The sequence below is a fragment of the Thalassophryne amazonica genome, chromosome 17 (genome assembly GCF_902500255.1).
Source record: "Thalassophryne amazonica chromosome 17, fThaAma1.1, whole genome shotgun sequence".
In the NCBI taxonomy this organism is placed as follows: domain Eukaryota; kingdom Metazoa; phylum Chordata; class Actinopteri; order Batrachoidiformes; family Batrachoididae; genus Thalassophryne; species Thalassophryne amazonica.
This window is the reverse complement of record NC_047119.1, coordinates 32,187,902-32,197,182: the sequence shown is the minus strand read 5'-3', so window position 1 is coordinate 32,197,182 and position 9,281 is coordinate 32,187,902.

The window sequence follows — 9,281 nt, the reverse complement described above, 5'->3', positions numbered from 1 at the left end:
TGTAATCTATTAGATAAATATGATTCAAACCACCGCAGCGCAGTGCCTTTAATACCTATGGCATGCTCTAATCTCTGTAATAAAATTTTATGGTCAACAGTATCAAAAGCAGCACTGAGGTCTAACAGAACAAGCACAGAGATGAGTCCACTGTCTGAGGCCAAAAGAAGATCATTTGTAACCTTCACTAATGCTGTTTCTGTACTATGATGAATTCTAAAACCTGACTGAAACTCTTCAAATAGATCATTCCTCTGCAGATGATCAGTTAGCTGTTTTACAACTACCCTTTCAAGAATTTTTGAGAGAAAAGGAAGGTTGGAGATTGGCCTATAATTAGCTAAGATAGCTGGGTCAAGTGATGGCTTTTTAAGTAATGGTTTAATTACTGCCACCTTAAAAACCTGTGGTACATAGCCAACTAATAAAGATAGATTGAATAGTAGCAGCTATCTCTTCTTGAGGCAGCTTCAGTCGTGCTCTGACAGTTCTGTGGAATCCTAGATAGGTGGGAGGTGATAGCTTTCTTGGTGAAGATGAAGTTTTCCTGTCAGTCTCTGAATCAAACCACACGGGCCGGTAATTGACTAGTTCATTATATAATGATAACGAGGATATCACGTTTCCACATGAAACATCTTACGTGTCACCATTAAAACTGAGCAACTTCTCCTCAGCCCAAAATGATAAACAATTCAATCAATTCAATCAATTTTTTTATATAGCGCCAAATCACAACAAACAGTTGCCCCAAGGCGCTTTATATTGTAAGGCAAGGCCATACAATAATTATGTAAAACCCCAACGGTCAAAACGACCCCCTGTGAGCAAGCACTTGGCTACAGTGGGAAGGAAAAACTCCCTTTTAACAGGAAGAAACCTCCAGCAGAACCAGGCTCAGGGAGGGGCAGTCTTCTGCTGGGACTGGTTGGGGCTGAGGGAGAGAACCAGGAAAAAGACATGCTGTGGAGGGGAGCAGAGATCGATCACTAATGATTAAATGCAGAGTGGTGCATACAGAGCAAAAAGAGAAAGAAACAGTGCATCATGGGAACCCCCCAGCAGTCTACATCTATAGCAGCATAACTAAGGGATGGTTCAGGGTCACCTGATCCAGCCCTAACTATAAGCTTTAGCAAAAAGGAAAGTTTTAAGCCTAATCTTAAAAGTAGAGAGGGTGTCTGTCTCCCTGATCTGAATTGGGAGCTGGTTCCACAGGAGAGGAGCCTGAAAGCTGAAGGCTCTGCCTCCCATTCTACTCTTACAAACCCTAGGAACTACAAGTAAGCCTGCAGTCTGAGAGCGAAGCGCTCTATTGGGGTGATATGGTACTACGAGGTCCCTAAGATAAGATGGGACCTGATTATTCAAAACCTTATAAGTAAGAAGAAGAATTTTAAACTCTATTCTAGAATTAACAGGAAGCCAATGAAGAGAGGCCAATATGGGTGAGATATGCTCTCTCCTTCTAGTCCCCGTCAGTACTCTAGCTGCAGCATTTTGAATTAACTGAAGGCTTTTTAGGGAACTTTTAGGACAACCTGATAATAATGAATTACAATAGTCCAGCCTAGAGGAAATAAATGCATGAATTAGTTTTTCAGCATCACTCTGAGACAAGACCTTTCTGATTTTAGAGATATTGCGTAAATGCAAAAAAGCAGTCCTACATATTTGTTTAATATGCGCTTTGAATGACATATCCTGATCAAAAATGACTCCAAGATTTCTCACAGTATTACTAGAGGTCAGGGTAATGCCATCCAGAGTAAGGATCTGGTTAGACACCATGTTTCTAAGATTTGTGGGGCCAAGTACAATAACTTCAGTTTATCTGAGTTTAAAAGCAGGAAATTAGAGGTCATCCATGTCTTTATGTCTGTAAGACAATCCTGCAGTTTAGCTAATTGGTGTGTGTCCTCTGGCTTCATGGATAGATAAAGCTGGGTATCATCTGCGTAACAATGAAAATTTAAGCAATACCGTCTAATAATACTGCCTAAGGGAAGCATGTATAAAGTGAATAAAATTGGTCCTAGCACAGAACCTTGTGGAACTCCATAATTAACTTTAGTCTGTGAAGAAGATTCCCCATTTACATGAACAAATTGTAATCTATTAGACAAATATGATTCAAACCACCGCAGCGCAGTGCCTTTAATACCTATGGCATGCTCTAATCTCTGTAATAAAATTTTATGGTCAACAGTATCAAAAGCAGCACTGAGGTCTAACAGAACAAGCACAGAGATGAGTCCACTGTCCGAGGCCATAAGAAGATCATTTGTAACCTTCACTAATGCTGTTTCTGTACTATGATGAATTCTAAAACCTGACTGAAACTCTTCAAATAGACCATTCCTCTGCAGATGATCAGTTAGCTGTTTTACAACTACCCTTTCAAGAATTTTTGAGAGAAAAGGAAGGTTGGAGATTGGCCTATAATTAGCTAAGATAGCTGGGTCAAGTGATGGCTTTTTAAGTAATGGTTTAATTACTGCCACCTTAAAAGCCTGTGGTACATAGCCAACTAACAAAGATAGACTGATCATATTTAAGATCGAAGCATTAAATAATGGTAGGGCTTCCTTGAGCAGCCTGGTAGGAATGGGGTCTAATAAACATGTTGATGGTTTGGATGAAGTAACTAATGAAAATAACTCAGACAGAACAATCGGAGAGAAAGAGTCTAACCAAATACCGGCATCACTGAAAGCAGCCAAAGATAACGATACGTCTTTGGGATGGTTATGAGTAATTTTTTCTCTAATAGTTAAAATTTTGTTAGCAAAGAAAGTCATGAAGTCATTACTAGTTAAAGTTAATGGAATACTCAGCTCAATAGAGCTCTGACTCTTTGTCAGCCTGGCTACAGTGCTGAAAAGAAACCTGGGGTTGTTCTTATTTTCTTCAATTAGTGATGAGTAGAAAGATGTCCTAGCTTTACGGAGGGCTTTTTTATAGAGCAACAGACTCTTTTTCCAGGCTAAGTGAAGATCTTCTAAATTAGTGAGACGCCATTTCCTCTCCAACTTACGGGTTATCTGCTTTAAGCTACGAGTTTGTGAGTTATACCATGGAGTCAGGCACTTCTGATTTAAAGCTCTCTTTTTTAGAGGAGCTACAGCATCCAAAGTTGTCTTCAATGAGGATGTAAAACTATTGACGAGATACTCTATCTCACTTACAGAGTTTAGGTAGCTACTCTGCACTGTGTTGGTATATGGCATTAGAGAACATAAAGAAGGAATCATATCCTTAAACCTAGTTACAGCGCTTTCTGAAAGACTTCTAGTGTAATGAAACTTATTCCCCACTGCTGGGTAGTCCATCAGAGTAAATGTAAATGTTATTAAGAAATGATCAGACAGAAGGGAGTTTTCAGGGAATACTGTTAAGTCTTCTATTTCCATACCATAAGTCAGAACAAGATCTAAGATATGATTAAAGTGGTGGGTGGACTCATTTACTTTTTGAGCAAAGCCAATAGAGTCTAATAATAGATTAAATGCAGTGTTGAGGCTGTCATTCTCAGCATCTGTGTGGATGTTAAAATCGCCCACTATAATTATCTTATCTGAGCTAAGCACTAAGTCAGACAAAAGGTCTGAAAATTCACAGAGAAACTCACAGTAACGACCAGGTGGACGATAGATAATAACAAATAAAACTGTTTTTTGGGACTTCCAATTTGGATGGACAAGACTAAGAGTCAAGCTTTCAAATGAATTAAAGCTCTGTCTGGGTTTTTGATTAATTAATAAGCTGGAATGGAAGATTGCTGCTAATCCTCCGCCCCGGCCTGTGCTACGAGCATTCTGACAGTTAGTGTGACTCTGGGGTGTTGACTCATTTAAACTAACATATTCATCCTGCTGTAACCAGGTTTCTGTAAGGCAGAATAAATCAATATGTTGATCAATTATTATATCATTTACCAACAGGGACTTAGAAGAGAGAGACCTAATGTTTAATAGACCACATTTAACTGTTTTAGTCTGTGGTGCAGTTGAAGGTGCTATATTATTTTTTCTTTTTGAATTTTTATGCTTAAATAGATTTTTGCTGGTTATTGGTAGTCTGGGAGCAGGCACCGTCTCTACGGGGATGGGGTAATGAGAGGATGGCAGGGGGAGAGAAGCTGCAGAGAGGTGTGTAAGACTACAACTCTGCTTCCTGGTCCCAACCCTGGATAGTCACGGTTTGGAGGATTTAAGAAAATTGGCCAGATTTCTAGAAATGAGAGCTGCTCCATCCAAAGTGGGATGGATGCCGTCTCTCCTAACAAGACCAGGTTTTCCCCAGAAGCTTTGCCAATTATCTATGAAGCCCACCTCGTTTTTTGGACACCACTCAGACAGCCAGCAATTCAAGGAGAACATGCGGCTAAACATGTCACTCAACAATCTGTTCTGAAAGTGCCCTGTCATTTACATTAACCATTATACTTTGTCTTAATAATTGATTGTGACTAACAGACTGACATTTTGTTACTGCTGTACATTTTTGCTGTGATAGCATTTAACACTCAGTGCATTGACATGTTTTATGTGTTAAAGGTTGTATTGCAGAACAATGCCATGGATGAGGGAAGTCGAGTATAGATAAGACTGATGAGGCGAGACATTCTTTAATCAGTGCATGATGAACGGAGAAGCAGAAAATGGTCTACAACACTGATTGTGTTCTGCTACGTGATGAGATGAGACATTATTTCATCAATGTATGATGAGCGATGAAGTCCTGTTAGAAGCGATTTTTCATAAATTAAAATAGATCGGATCAAATGTCAGGAGTATGTATTTAGTTCATGCGCTTGAATCAAAGTTTTTTGTGGTATTGTCTGTATTTTTTCCAGCTTTTTCAGTTTCTGAATTCTTTTTCAGATCATTTTCACAGAACATTGGTTATTTCTACTGTGCACAATTTGTCACTGCTTTTTGGCACTTGGTTTCCGACTGATAACTGGAAGACAAACAGGCATAAAATTGGAACCTCCATCCAATTTTGGTGGTGTACAGTGGGGAAAATAAGTATTTGACCCCTTGTCAGTTTTGCAGGTTTTCCCACCTACTAAGAATGGAGAGCTCTGTATTTATCGTAGGTACACTTCAACTGTGAGAGACAGAATCTAAAAAAAAAAAAAAAAAAAAAAATCCAGAAAATCACAATGTATGATTTTTAAACAATTAATTTGCATTTTGGTACAGAAACATTTGTCTGCCATTACAGAGGTCAGACGTTTCCTGTAGTTCTTAACCAAGTTTTCACACACGGCAGCAGGGATTTTGGTCCACTCCTCCATACAGATCTTCTCCAAATCTTTCAGGTTTGGACTTTCGACTTCCTCCAAAGATTTTCTATTGAGTTCAGGTCTGGAGACTGGCCAGGCCACTCCAGGACCTTGAAATGCTTCTTATGGAGCCCCTCCTTAGTTGCCCTGGCTGTGTGTTTGGGGTCATTGTCATGCTGGAAGACCCAGCCATGACCCATCTTCAATGCTCTTACTGAGGGAAGGAGGTTGTTTGCCAAAATCTCGCAGTACATGACCCCATCCATCCTCCCTTCAATACGGTGCAGTCATCCTGTCCCCTTTGCAGAAGCGCACCCCCAGAGTATGATCCTTCCACCCCCATGCTTCATGGTTGGGATGTTTTTTGGGGGGTTGTTCTCATCCTCTAAACATGGTAAGTGGAGTTGATTCCAAAAAGCTCTATTCAGGTCTCATCTGACCACATGACTCCCATGCCTCCTCTGGATCATCCAGATGGTCGCTGGTGAACTTCAAACAGGCCTGGACATGTGCTGGCTTGAGCAGGGGGACCTTGCTGCCCTGCAGGATTTTAAACCATGACAGCGTCATGTGTTACTAATGTAATCTTTGTGACTGTGGTCCCAGCTCTCTTCAGGTCATTGACCAGGTCCCCCTGTGTAGTTCTGAGCTTTCTCAGAATCATCCTTACCCCACAAAGTGAGATCTTGCATGGAATCCCAGACCAAGGGAGATTGACAGTCATTTTGTGTTTCTTCCACTTTCTAATAAATAATCATAACGTCTTCAAGATTCAAGATTCAAGAGTTTTATTGTCATATGTACAGCAGAAACAGGCAGTTACACTATACAATGAAATTCTTACTTTGCTATTCCTCCATTCACCAATATAATCTTAAAAAGAAAGAAAGAGAGAGAGAGGAAAAGGCGAAATGTTTAAAATAATAATAAAAAAAAACACTTAAGTTATTGTGCAAATTGTGCAAATATGTGGAGCAGCGATTCAGAGAGTGCAAATCACGAGTAACAGATGTGGACAGTAGTATTCAGAACAAATATAAATAATCCTATGTAAACAGTATTTTAATAGCAGCAGTACGGTGTATTTAAGATGCAATATAGTGTAAACAGGCAAACATTAAAAAACAGTTCAGGGTGGGAGGGGAGAGGAGGTAGTGTATGATGTGTTTATAAGCCTGATGGCCTGTGAATAGAAACTGTTTGTTAGTCTTGTGGTCCTGGACTTCACACTCCTGTAACATCTGCCTGAAGGTAGGAGTATAAAGAGGTTGTGCTGGGGGTGAGTGCTGTCCTTGATTATATTCTGGGCCCTCCTGATGACTCTGGTGTGATAAACGTCCTGTAGTGAGGGAAAGGCTGCTCCTGAGATGGAGTGAGCAGTCTTGATCACACACTGGAGAGCCTTTCTGTCCTGAGCAGTGCAGTTTCCATACCAGACTGTGATGGCACTGGTGAGAACACTCTCAATCATACTCCTGTAGAAGGTGCTAAGAATTTTGGCTGGCATGCCAAATTTCCTTAGTCTTCTCAGAAAGTATAATCGCTGCTGGGACTTCCTAATGATGGTCTGTGTGTTGTGAGACCAGGTGAGATCCTCGCTGATATGGATGCCAAGGAATTTGAAAGTTCTCACCCTCTCCACCTCCGTTTCACTTATATACAGGGGTGTGTGCAGCATCTGCTTCTTCCTCGGATCAACAATCATTTCTTTGGTCTTGTCTGCATTTAATAAAAGATTGTTGTCATGACACCAGGCCACAAGCTCAGCCACCTCCTTCCTGTATGCTGTCTCTTCCCCGCCAGTGATCAGACCAATGACTGTAGTATCGTCGGCAAACTTGATGATACTGGTGTTATTCTGAGAGGTCACACAGTCATGTGTGAAGAGTGTGTACAGGAGGGGACTCAGCACACAGCCCTGGGGGACCCCAGTGTTCACTGTTCTTGTGCTGGATGTACGACTGCCGATTCTGACTGACTGGGGTCTATTCGTAAGGAAGTTCAACACCCAGTTGCAAATGGAAGGAGTCAGTCCAAGGACGAGGAGCTTCTCTATAAGTCTTCTACCAAGCTGCTTGTCTGTTGTCCTGTAGTCCATCCCAGCCTTGTGCAGGTCTACAGTTTTGTCCCTGGTGTCCTTAGACAGCTCTTTGTCTTGGCTATGGTGGACAGGTTGGAGTGTGATTGATTGAGTGTGTGAGCAGGTGTCTTTTATACAGGTAACAAGTTCAAACAGGTGTAATTAATACAGGTAAAGAGTGCAGAATAAGAGGGCTTCTTAAAGAAAAATTAACAGGTCTGTGTGAGCCAGAATTCTTGCTGGTTGGTAGGGGATCAAATACTTATTTCATGCAATAAAATGCAAATTAATTACTTAAAAATCATACAATGTGATTTTCTAGATTTTTTTTTTTTTTTTTTTAGATTCTGTCTCTCACAGCTGAAGTGTACCTACAATAAAAATTACAGACCTCTCTATTCTTTGTAGGTGGGAAAACCTGCAAAACTGACAGGGGGTCAAATATTTATTTTCCCCACTGTAGGTAAATCCATAACAGAAAAATGAGAATGACTTCACCTCATTGAATGGAGCATTTCATCTTTAACCAAATTAAATTTTCATCTCATAAACATTCATTATTTGTATATTACACGTATTATACCATGTGTATTATATTGTCATATATATTACGAGGTCTGTCCATAAAGTATCGTACCTTTTTATTTTTTTCAAAAACTATATGGATTTCATTCATATGTTTTTACATCAGACATGCTTGAACCCTCGTGCGCATGCGTGAGTTTTTCCACGCCTGTCGGTGACGTCATTCGCTTGTGAGCACGCCTTGTGGAAGGAGTGGTCCCGCCCCCTCGTCGGATTTTCATTGTCTGGAAATGGCAGAATGAAAAGGACTTTTTTTCCATCAGAATTTTTTCAGAAGCTGTTAGAGACTTGCACCTAGAAACCATTCGAAAAATTTATCTGGCTTTCAGTGAAAATTTTACGGGCTTCACAGAGAATAAGGACTTTAACTACAGCTTTAAGGACCCCTTTAAGGACGGTCGGTGCGCCGCGCTGCGACGATGCGGCACAAACCACTGGATCATTTCTAAGCTGATGGCTCTGTGGATATGAGACCATCGTGTGCTCTTTCTCTGGTTATCACAAGACCTGGACATCAGCCATTTTCCGGCAGATTTCACTTTTTACAAGAGATTTTGTCATGGAAAGCCGCGCGGAGGCTTCGCGCATCACGACCAATTCGCTGATGAAGCGAGACAAAGGAACACCTCCGTTTCGGAGTGTTAGAGGACAACTTGGGACATGTCCAGCTCTCCACAGGTTCTTTTATACTCACTCGACTGGTAAGCACTGAAAGCCGAGATAGACATGTCACCGACAGGCGTGGAAAAACTCACGCATGCGCACGAGGGTTCAAGCATGTCTGACGTAAAAACATATGAATGAAATCCATATAGTTTTTGAAAAAAATAAAAAGGGCCGTTAATTTATGGACAGACCACGTATATGCCAACCTGGTCTCACAGCAAGTCATGATTCATCAGCACGAAATATACATTAATCTATTGTTTTGTGATATTGTGACGAAAAGCGCCTCATTTTCATCACGGCAGTACAAATTCATTCTAATTCATTCCGTGATGGTTGCACAAAATTAAAAGTGAAGCGGGGGGGTGGTTATGGTTAGGGTGGGGGGAAAGAGTAAGATTAGGTTATGGTTAAGGTTAGGGTCAGGGGTAGGAGTAGGGTTAGTAATAGTGAGTTAAAAAAAAATCTTCACGAAAATTTGACTCATTTCGTCACGGGAGCACAGAAAAAAAAAAAACGTGAGACTGGGCTGTATTTGCACAGCAGGGGTGCAGAAAAAGAGGAGAATAAGAAGGATTCTAGGGACCCAAGATTGACGGAGCCCAGAGAGGCCCCTAATACAATTACAATTGAGGCCTTTACGGTCAAATCTCGTGT